Raw genomic sequence first — 12530 nt, forward strand, 5'->3', positions numbered from 1 at the left:
GTTGAAGTTTAACTGGCAATCTGGTTATTAAACTGTAGTTTTGTTTATATCCTGGAGTCTGATATAAGGTCTACGTGATTGCTGTAGCTTGCAAGATGAGAAGAAGAAGTCATAAGTGCGAATGTCAAGCAAGGGGCTTTCGTTTCAATTTCTGGGATCGATCGAGTGATAAATAATTATCAGACGAATCACCTGCTGGTATGCAATCGCCGCCGCCCATGGACACCCCAAACAGATGCATTTTAAGTGCGTTGCCTTTTGGGGGTTAGGGAATCGGGAATTAGCAAGATTGGGAAGGGGGTAATTGTGTCTCTATTGGGCGAGGCGAGAGGGAGTGTCAGACTCTTACTGATTAAAAACCAATTGGGGGTAATTGGGCCTCCGGTAACCTCACTCACACAACGAAACACAAAGCAAGCGTTGTTTCACGTCGGTTTTCTGTGAGGCCACACTTGAAATTATTGATTGGTTACATATTATTCGCATTGCAGCTTTATTTTAAAATATATGTATTACTTTTATTTTTGAATAATCGTATTTAATGCAGACAATAATACACATAGAATAGACCATAGATAAAGATATTTTACTCTATTAATCTCGATGGTTCAAATTCATCTGTCAATCTTATAGTTAGACATCAGTAGAGATACGGTGGAGATAAACCAAATCTGTAATCATGACATTTAAAAGTTAAGCCTTACCTAAGTTATGTAAGTAACTGGTCAGATAATATTAGACTTAGAAAGTTCTAAATATTGGTACTAAAGTTTAATGTTTTAAATTACTGTTATTAAATGAAACAAGTTTGGAGATTTGTAAATAGAAATATAAATTCTAAGATGTTATAGCAGTTATTATTTTGGATGGGATGTTATATTAATAGTAAATGATAAAGTTATGTCATGATTTATATCATCGAAATAGATTTAATCGATCTTTATATGTGAGACTTTTGGTTGTAATAAAATGAATAATTAATTAAATGTAATTATATCGTAATAGAGGGTAAGTTTATAGGAAAACATTGAATTCTAAATTATAGTGTAATCAATGGGAGAAGGCGCTGATTCCTGTCATACAGGTTCACAGGGTATACAGGTTATTACCTAGTTTGGGTTTCAGAGGCTTCATATGATTTTGTAACCTCATATTATGTCAATGAAGATTATTTATATTTATTCTAGTATAGTATAAGTAAGTAAGTTAGTTAAAGTATTTGTAAATACTTTTTAGTGATATTTGAAAAAAATACCAGATTTTTCAGTGTAGTTTTGCAAGTGGGCGTGTAATAAAGGACTAATTTATTAGTTCATACGTGGAAAGTTATTACAAAAGCTGTCTGAGAATGTTGCGGTTTTTTTAACTTTCTAATTAAACGAAGTATGTAGTAAGTAGGAAATCATAAAAATGTGTTACAATAATTATTCCATATTAAAATGAATGGTTTCCGTCAAATATCAGAAAACGTTTGGTTATTATTATGTACAGGCTATTTCCGCACGGTTTCACCGCTCTGTTCGTCTGCTATTTATCGTAGCGCGATGTTTTATAGCTTGTAACATTGCTTGGCAAATGAACTATCCAACACAAAAATAATGATTCAATTTGGACGATTAATTTCGGAGATTGGCGCATTCGAACAAACTCCTCAGTTATACATTGTATATAATATAATATAATAAGAGGAGAAGCTTAGGCTATATCTCATCTGTAATGGCATATTACCTATACGTCTAAATTAGATTTCAACAGTTCAAGACCCCACTGAATCAGAAATTACGTATAATCTTTTAGCTTGTGATAACAGTACATTAAAACATGTTGGTTTCAACATTAGAAAGATGAACTTACGCCAATAAAAACTTAACTGCAAATATACTTAAGCATCTACTATTATAATCTACATCTAGATACATACAGCATGTAAAGCTAGACTTCTCAAACATAATGACATCACGTATCAGCGCCATACCCTCCCAGGGTACAACTATACTCCACTGCTGTCCCCATAAAGCGGCCCTTTCTATGTAATTACCGAGTGATAAGCTGCGCACACGCCGCGCAGGTGTGATCCATGCAACTTTCCACGTTACGTCATGTGTGACCTAAGTAGTAAGTACGGATAGCAGGGATAGAAACCACCTCCCTAATAATTAAAAAATACAATTAGCAAAGGGTACAAAGTAACGTATTGCCGCAATTCGTTCATTTTCGCTTGGAAATGATTCGTCGTATCGTGCTGCCTACTTGGGTAGAGATAGAGAGATATATGGATCACGTGATTGTAAGTCATGAGCGTCGGCGATACCCACAACAAAAGAGTAATTAACTAGTATATTGTAACTGTTACATCCTCTATAAAATACTTGATCCTGTTAATTTGTATTTGTGTATTTTCTATGTGGGAGAGTCATACTTGTGCAAGAATAGGCCGGGTGGACACCTGGTGTTGCAGGAGTCATTGACGTCGACTGTTTATCATCGAGTGGTCTATCTGGTCATTTGTTGATTGATGATGTTTTCAGTAACTGCCGTGCCGGCTAAGTGCGCAGATTATGGCAAATTGTATGTAGAGGAGACCTGCTAGGCTATTCTCTATTAATTGTCAATTTAAAACATTCGAAGTGAGCTTGATCGCGATCCCCCATGCCATTGGTTGTGAGAATAATCTCGACCAATGAAGGTTGAGAATGCGATCTGCTGTAGTCTAATAGTAGCTGTGTAGAGAATATGAAGCAAATGCAAAAAAATAATTGAAAGTCTTTTAGTAAATCAAGTTATGTTCTTTTATGCTATCTCTACTAATTCTATTACAGATAAATGAAACCGTATATGTATTTGATTAATGCAGTTGCACTTTTTAACACAATTCCTTGCACTACTAGTATAAACCTTGTGTAGTTGTGATACAGGTGATAATGGTTTGCAGTGCGAGATTGCAACTTAGTTGACAGCCAGTATTAAGTTTTGAGAAAGATATTATAAAGATTAGATCATTCTTTGAGAGGAGACAGAACTGTTTAGAATTGGATTTCTCAAATACGGTAAGGATATATTTATAATAACTATCGTGAGACATAATAAATTAACTAAATAGTCACGGTTTACTCACGTACATTAATGAAGGAAAGCGTAGAGCCTCTTCTATCTAACTGCCTCCTCCTTTTTGGGTAGTGGTTAAAATATTTATATTAGAAAAATATAGCTATCAGCAGTCATTTTTTTTATATACCTATCGTTGCTCCAGTCTAGAATTGTCTACCTGTATCGTGGGGCCGTTTACAAATATAAAATTTCCAGACACATGACACCCAGACCCGAAACAACATTTGCGGACTCATACAAAGAATTGCTCCGTGAAGGAATCGAACCCGCTACCCGGTGCGCAGGAGCCGGTTGCCCAGCCGGGCATGTCATTCTACAAGTTCTTTAGCTTTTGAATAGAACATAAATGAAGAAATCAAGTAATTAATTGCGTCCTCAGATACTCAATGCTGTATTGTATGCCATATACTGTACACAGATGGAACGATAATATAGTAATACAAGATCAATATGGATCCTGTCAGGCACAGCAAAATTATGGCCTATCTACACCTACACTGGTCTTTGTGTCTTCATAATCATCTTGACTTTTACATGACCACTGCCTGAATATGGAGCAAAGAATATAATGAAGTAGGTACCTCCACACGACTGGTATCGTCGCTGTAATGTCTGATGATAGCCGTGACATTTGGGATCCTTTCTCCCACTCACGTTTGTAGTTACAATTTTAATTGAAATATAGTTTATTGGACCGTGATCTGAATGCGGTATGGACAAGGTAGCTCTGTCTGTAGGTATATCAATCTTAGTTCTGTCGATGTGTCACGAAGATGAAAATGGCAAAGTCTTTTTAAGATCGCCGTTTTTAAGACAGTCATTTTGACCGTGTCAGGCATGAATTCGAGATGTTAAAGAGTTTTATTTAAATTTACATAAGTATGGTACAAACACAAACCACTTGGGTGAGGCGGGATGAGGGACCCTGTAGGGCTTCTCCTGCTTTGGAAACCTACGTGCGTCGGACGCATCAGCCCTACTGGGACTGTACATGGGCTCCGGAAGAAAAAACAGGAGTAGGAATGGTCGGGCGGTGGTACCCTTAGTCAGTAAGAGTACGGTGGCCGGAGATGTCACTCCCTCTTACCTCATCTGGGGCGGGAGGAATCATTTGATGATTTTCTCGTACAAAGCTTAACCTATAACTTCCCTAAGCAGGAAGAACAAGATACTTGTCTAACTAAGTAACAATTTATGTACATTGAAAAGGTTGTACAAAGTAATAGGTACATGAAGATGTAGTCTGATGGAGAGATGTTCATCAATTGTGTTATTATGTGATGTTGTGGCGCGGAATGTGGAGCGATGCTGGATAATGTATTGTGATGTTTTACATGAGAATGCTCATCCCGCCACGCACTAATCTGGCGCGGCAGTGGACTTTCGCCCCGGCGATGCGCCTCCGCACGTAAGCTATATACGTGCGCGAGCACTTTCGCCTCCAGATCCCACGGCGGCTTCCGATCCAGCGCAAGGAGGTTGTTACAATGTACGATAAGTACGTGGTAGTTTGATATCAAACGGTTTTTTGTTAAGTAAAGCTGGTTAGAATTATTAGGCTTATTCGTGTTGTTAAATGTTTAATTTTTTTCACGTCGGGTTTAATTAAAAAACCTACTTAGTCTTATGAGGCTGGCAATGATTTTGTTGGTTACATGGCCTCGGACTTATGAAGCGCCACCTCGAGTCCCAGCTGCCGGATCCTTTCAACGACTATCGCAACCGCTCTCATCATCAGGTCGGCCGCCGCCTGGTGCGACCTCCTCTAGTACCAGCGTATCGTCAGCGTAGTCAAACCACGCTGACGCCGCTCGGGAGGTCGGGTCTGTCAGTAAAGCTAGTTTGCTCGTTCCAAAGTGTTACTATTTCATAAAACCAAGTTCGATGGTAAAATGTCGATTAGGAATTCAAATACTTTTCAGTTTTGAGTACTTGAGTACCTAGTTTTAGTATTCATAATATATTTACGAGTATTTGTTATCAAGTTATAATAAAGAGCCTGCAGTTCTAGTGGCTCTCTGACCCTGTTCCCACGGCGCGGCGCCGGCGCATCACTTTCGGTTTCTGCCAGACGCATTCACGACCTCTAGTGATGTGACGCTGCTCTGTTGGTCAGAATATTATCGATGAAGAATCATTTTTTTTTGTCTTTAAACGTGTTGCAGGATATTTTAGTGTCTTGAAACTGACTCAACTTATATAAGGCCTTTTTCAGTTAAATTATGGACAAATCCATTATTTTTAAAGTTCTGTGTTATTTGGAAATCTTATTTTAGGTATACATTCTTTAAACCTTGAATAAAGCATCGTACCTAACAACTCTTTTTAAAATAGCTGGCAAAGCACTCGATGCTACCTTGGTTGATTATTATTAGAGAAGCCAAATTGGCATTAACTCCACCATTGTTTAATTGCAAACAAAGTATAAAATAAATAAATAAATACTACTGATCTAAGCGAGCGTGTGTTCGTTTGCTCTTTATTTCACAGAAAAATAATGTGAACCACATCAGTATACAGTGTGAACCTGTGTTAAGTCACAACACTAGCATCGTGATTCCATCGATAGTTCACAAAGTTCACGAGTCTACTTCTTCAGACATAACCAATGTTAGTTAGGTAGGTACTTATTAACGTCTATTACGATGACCAACTCTACGAATAATTTTCGTAGGATTTTTCTATCTGTAGGTAGGTATGTTTCTCTTTTCTTTAATTTTAATGCTTTCCATTGTAGATGGAGTATTTGAAATATGACCTCTTAGCGGCCTCTAAGTTATTTTTACTTTACCGAATGTATCTTTGCTTATCTTATACTAATATTGAAGCTGAAAAGTTTGTTCGTTTGTTTGTTTATTTGTTTGAAGCGCTAATCTTCGGAACTACTGGTCCGATTTGAAAAGTCTTTTGTATTGGATAGAACATTTATCGAGTAGAGCTATAAAACATCACGCTGTTACTAATAGGAGCCGAGCATTGGGAGCGGTTTGACTATGTTAAAACCATATTTCGACAAAATTAATATTATCGCGTACAGTCTAGGCCGAGTTTCCTAAAAAAAGATATAAAGATGGTACACCTACTAACAATAAGAATTTTCATAGTATTTATGAATAGATGTAGTTTTGTAAGCAATGAGTTAAATTGTAGGTAACGGTCGATCTGATTACATAATGAAATCATTGAGCGCCCATTTTATTACAACAACTCCTTTGTCTTCCAAAGATGTATCTAAAACGTGCTAAATTATATGGTTCCGATCATTTGTTTAAAGTTCTTTGAATCAGAATTATGGTTGTACAAGTTATTTCACATACAACAAGTTTGTTTGTTATGGCATTTTATGTCAAATAGGTACATAATGAAGATGCTCAGAGAAAAAGAATAAGAGATAAGTGTAGTAATAAAATAGTAATCTGTTAAGTTTCAGATGCCGAACTGATTGAGTGTGCCGTCATTTTCGGGGAACCATCCTCCCCGGATATGACGGTCTAATTCAATAGTTATGTTAGGTTCGCAATGCATTTGTGATATCTTTGGTATTGTAAGTGTGTGTGTGTGTGTGTATGTATGTGTGTTGACTGTGTAGAAGGTTTTTTTTACCCGACTGCGCCAGAAGGAGGGTTATGTTTTTCGAGTGTATGTAAGTATGTATGTGTAAGGATTGTATTGAGTAAAACACTCGACTGCTGATTTAATGCTGACTTTTATTAATAAGGACTGATATTTAAATACACGAGTAAGATACATTGATATATTATGCGAACACGAGTAAGATACATTGATATAGGGTGTACACTACATATGTATGTATAAAAAATCGCCAAAAATCCGCCTTTTTGTTTTTTTTATTATTTTGATATATCCAGTGTCACTCTAACAGTAAGTACGAATCCAACGACACCTCACAAGCCAAAATCCATCAAGCCGTTTAGGCTGCAGAGCGTGCCAAACAAGTAGAAGGTTTTTTTTATATAAATAGCAGTAAAAAAGTAATTATTGCAACCTTATCATAATGTTAAAAGTAAATCAAGTAATAATAAAAATATTACTTCATACGAGGTTACGATACGTTACTGCCATCTATTAGAATTTAATGTAAACATGTCTTACCGTACGTACTGTAGTTCCAATGAAATAAACAAGAGGGCAGCACAATGATTCAGTTCATAATAAAAAATAGATAATTAGATTATAGATAGATAGTTTATTAGTTAATTAGATAAATAAAAAGGATTTTTTAATTTACTGCGTAGCTTAAAGTCTCAAACAATATGCTATTTCAGGGGTTGCTTACATACTTTAAAGTGTAATTTTATAAGAATTTATTGTAATTGTTGTATTTATATGACAACGCTAAGTTGAAATTAAAATAATGATAAAAAACTTTTAATAATATTGTGCATTGAAGAAGTACTTACTGCTCTATAATTTCGACGTTTATTTTCAAGTTTCCGTAGTGTAGCGGTTATCACGTGTGCTTCACACGCACAAGGTCCCCGGTTCGATCCCGGGCGGAAACAGTTGCTTTTTGCATCCATTAAACAACAATATTTTCTTTTATTTAAAATTATATAATTTTTCTAGTAATTGGTAATTCATTATTATTACTATAATATTCTTAATGTTTTAAATATTTTTCTGATAAGTAGAGTACGTGTCATGTTCGTGAACGGGGCCGTCAACTGGGACTGGTCAACTCCGGACTGTATTATTTTATTGTCCTTAGGCTATTATCTTTTTCGATCTCTTTGACTGAATATTGGTGTTACATTGTTCTCACATAATAAAAATTAAACCAACGAAATCATGCCTTGCCATTATAATATAGCAAAATGTTATTTAGTGATTAATGTGTAAGTATGATTGAAACAAGTCACTATCCTACTGGTTGAGAATGAAACCGTTGAACGGGTAAAATGGCACTTTATCTATTAATTGTTAATTTTATTCTTTATATGTTAAGCATGTATCATTAATTTTATTGTAACATGTTTTCGATTCTTGATTGTATCGGTGACCTTATTTAGTTTATTACTTTGTGTTAACTTATATTCTCATGTAAGTGACTTCCTTTGTCTTTTTGAGAATAAACTATTTAAACCTAAGTATTTTGCAGGCGCAGTTTGATGTCGGGCGTCTTTAAGTCACAATAAAAAATATATATTTAAAGAAAATTGGGTACTTAACTTTTAAAGACATTATAAAGATACTTTGTGAAATAATATTAAAAGGATATTTTGTTAGTAAGCAAGAAGCAACTATCTATAGGAACAAGCCCACCTGTCTGATAGGTTAATGGCGAAAACAGTCTAACTACATCTACACTACTGCACTGCAAAAAATTGCAACATCATTATCGGGGAACATCTATTCCCGAAATTGACGACCAATATGACCTCATCGTTCAATAAGTAATATTTCATTCAATCATACTTTTCATTCTGATTTCAAAGATAAGTACATAATTAATTTAAATTAATAAATATGCATTTTTTGTGAAATAGTATAGTATGTATTAATTAATAAATTGATTAAATGACATTTTAGATTTTAAAATACAAAATGAACTCTAAATTTTTTTTTATCACGACCAAAGACCGAAATAAATAATCCTAGTTAATCTCGAATCCAGTTGTGAATAAACTGTGACCTCTAGACACATGAGAATAATGTCTTCCTCGAAATTTTCCAAATGTCAAAATCTAATCTCACGTACGAAATTGCGTCTAAGTTTCAAGGTTAATGGTTTAAATTTAATTATTTTGGATCAAGTCAGTTGTTTCCGTTGGTAACATAAGAACCAACTTCTCCGACATCTTTAATTGATTTTGTCTGGACTTTAAAAGAGACTATGACCTCTGAGTTTGTTTCGGCATTTCTTCTCAGAGTAGTCCGATAGAAAATGCCGGCCTCATCTAGTTATTTAAGAGATTGACGTGTAAAAGTGTTATTTTATAACCTATTTGCAAAATAAATATCATTTATCATTTAACTATGGGACCGGGCAGCAGCAGCGATTTACACCCCATGTGCTCACCCTTGAGATTATGGTGAACTCTTCTAGATATAGAGGAGGCTCATAGGCTAGTCCAGCAGTGGACGCTGTCACGAGGATTTGTTATTTAATGCGATCTACAAAGAGACAAACTTGCGTCATAAGTTTTATCTATGAAAAATAAAAATAAAGAACAAGAAAATATGTTTGCTCCATTTTAACGAACTGTTCAATGTGTATATTTTTATGCTATATATGTATAGGTATTAGACATTGTGTTTACGAAATGGTCAGGTGACACATTTCGAATAAAGCGTAGTTACGTTAGTAGGCATAGGAACTTTTTGATGCGCACGAAATTATTAATATCGAGATAACGTTGCTACGCTACTGACTATGCGCTACGAACTATGTGCTATGTTCTTGAGGTAGAAACTTGTCTTTATATGAGATCCGATCAGGTACTATGTATTTCTTTGTCTTTAACTATTTATTTTTTTACAGACACATCTTGGCAACTCGAGATAATGTCTTTATTGGTAGATAATGATAAACTGCATCTAATTATATACACATAATGATTCAATTTATATGTCAACCAGGAAGTATATTTTTGCAGCAAATAATATACACACCTACTACTTAAATGTTGTGAAGTCAAAAACAAAAAACAACTAGCTGTGTACCAACTACCAATAAAGCATTTTTTTGTGACTATTGTCGGTAAACGATTGTCAAGTAAATTAGTAGGTACACACTATTGTTTTTCTGAAAATCTTCCCACAGTTAAAATAAATACATGCCAAAATATATTACTCGGTTATTTAGTCATCTATCTAGACTAATAAATAAAACAGTTGGAGTGTCTGTAATATTCAAGTAACTTCTTTCCACATGAATATACATAAGATACATACACCAAAATATACATTTTACAATTTTTATCTGTCTGTTTGTCTCGGTTAATCTCTGAAATGGCTGTATCGATTTTAACGGGAAGGTGTAACTTAGGCTACTTTTATTTTAGAAAATAAAGTCACAAAGTCCGTAATCCACGCGAGCGAAGCTGCGGGCATCAGCTAGTGTAGGTATAAAACTAAGATATTTCATTACTTAGGTACCTACTCGTAGTAGGTAACGTGTACCTATGTGTTTAGAGTACCTACCTACCTAATTGTCATTAGAAGTGGAACCACTCTTTGTAATCCGTGAGTAAATGGAACCAGTTTATTGTGAAGTAAACCCAGTTTTACTACACATAATATACACCTATCATCACAGTTTTTAAACCGTAGAGGGCAGGCATAAACTGCACGGTTGGCGCGGTGGCTGGGTAACCGGCTGCCGTGGAGCGGGTTCGATTCCCGCACGGAGCAACTCTTTGCGTGATCCACAAATTGTTGTTTCGGATCTGGGTGTCAACTGTATGTTAACTTGTATGTTTGTAAACGCACCAAAATCCTAGCCTGCAGCATGCATGCCTCACCAAAGACCTGCAAAATCCGCATATTAGTATGAATTTTCATTACAAACCTTACGATCAGACCAGTAGACTCCACAATACTAGGTTAAACACTATAATAGAAGTGACTCAGAAGTGGTTTTAAATTTACCCGGGCTACGGTTTAATGCAGGAGAGAGGAGATAGAATCGGATAATTGTCCAACCTAAAAAAAGTAGTTTATTATACGTATGATGTCATGAGTATAAGTAATATGTATGTAGGTTCCTACAGTCAGACAGGTACGGTAGGTACCTAAGTACGAGATAAGTGACTTTTAGTGTTTATGTGACGTAACAACCTTAAATAATGTTTTTAAGGTGGTTTTACTACAGTGGTTCCGAACCGGTGGTCCGTGGATCACTAGAAGTCCTCAGAAGTCAAAAATTGGTTCGTGAAATTAAAATACACAAGACAACTAAAATTAAACGTAACAAAGGAGATAACTGATTTCAAAAATTTAAATTTATTATGTTTATACGAGAATGAGATAATCAGAGTGTGGGACCACCATGAAAAATAATTATATGTATGTGTAAAAGTGGTCTCTGACCAGGAAAAGGTTGGACACCCTTGTTTTAATGGAATGAAAAACAATATAGATTATTATTCATATTAAAGTACTGAGAATATTTTTTTTATTTTAATATTTGGTTATATGACATACCTATAATGGTTTATGAGAATTACGTAGCTAAACATAATAGTCAATTATATGTAATTTTATAGGCTCAATGTTATCGCGGATATTTTTAAAGCACTGAAGCGTGACAATTTTTTTAATTAATTTTATCACGAAGGACATCTTTTTTAATATTTTTATACAATTATAGAATGGAATAGAATAGAATACAATAATTTATTTGTATATACTCCACTTACAATTTGTAAGTACTATACTACTACTACTACTACTATAGAGTTTTAATCCATGGATATTACAAAACATGGAAGTAGGTAAACTAACTGTGCCTTTAGTACAATTTTACTGTTCGACTATTATTCGAATTTGACATGGACCCAAAAATATTATACCGTATGATTTACCATAGAAGCTAAAACCGTTGATGATTTGGGTTCCCAATTAAGGGGGGCGAGGCAGTTGAAAGTATGAGCGATGCCCAAAGACACCATCTCGAAGACCCTGTCCCTAAAAACTGCAGTCCCCATCTTTAGGTCGCAGGCGCATAATGGCATCTACCGTGAAGCACCGCCTTCTAAAGCCGAATTCGTGGTCCACACAGTACGGTCCCCTTTCCATTAGGTGCTCGATGAGGCTCAATATTATTATTTCGATGAGCTTTTATTAGTCGTTTCAGCAGAACGATGGGTTGGTATGCGGATGGAAGGTCTGCAGGACGCCCCGGCTTTTTCACGAGGACCATAGTATAACCACGTAAATAAATAAATGTAAAAAATGTAAATAACGTCACGCCTTTTATCCCCGAAGGGGTAGGCAGAAGTGTACATTACGGCACGTAATGCCTCTACACAATGTACACCCACTTTTCACTATTTAGGTTATAAGTCCGATGTAATAGGGGGTGAACCTATTGCCATATACTGGACACAATTCCAGACTCCGTGCTACTACCGAGAAAAATTTTTCGAAAATCCGAAAAAAGCTCAGTAATACTTTGCCCGACGCCGGAATCGAAACCGAGACCCTTTGTGCAGCCGAGTTGTCGTAAGTAAGATATAAAAATATCAGTTTGCATAGGACTTAAAATATAACGGATAAAAAGAGGATGTTATATTGTATGCTAGTGCCCTTTGGAACTTAAAATGTATGATGTTACAAGAACATTCGGTGTTGTAGTGGCCGATAATGGTTTAATCGCCCGTTACATTGCTCCGTTAGTTACCATCGCCTCCACGGTTAATTAATATCTTAGACGCATTCCTCTATTCGCAACACTCAGT

The 12530-nt window shown here is 35.6% G+C and overlaps 1 non-coding gene across 1 annotated transcript; it reads left to right on the plus strand.

The window, feature by feature from the left end:
* The first annotated feature begins 7558 nt into the window (after positions 1–7558).
* On the plus strand, positions 7559–7631 carry Trnav-cac (transfer RNA valine (anticodon CAC)). Its single transcript has one exon. It is a non-coding gene; the product is annotated as a tRNA-Val (tRNA).
* The last annotated feature ends 4899 nt before the right edge of the window (positions 7632–12530 follow it).

This window comes from Spodoptera frugiperda, chromosome 11 (assembly GCF_023101765.2).
Source record: "Spodoptera frugiperda isolate SF20-4 chromosome 11, AGI-APGP_CSIRO_Sfru_2.0, whole genome shotgun sequence".
Taxonomy (NCBI): Eukaryota; Metazoa; Arthropoda; class Insecta; order Lepidoptera; family Noctuidae; genus Spodoptera; species Spodoptera frugiperda.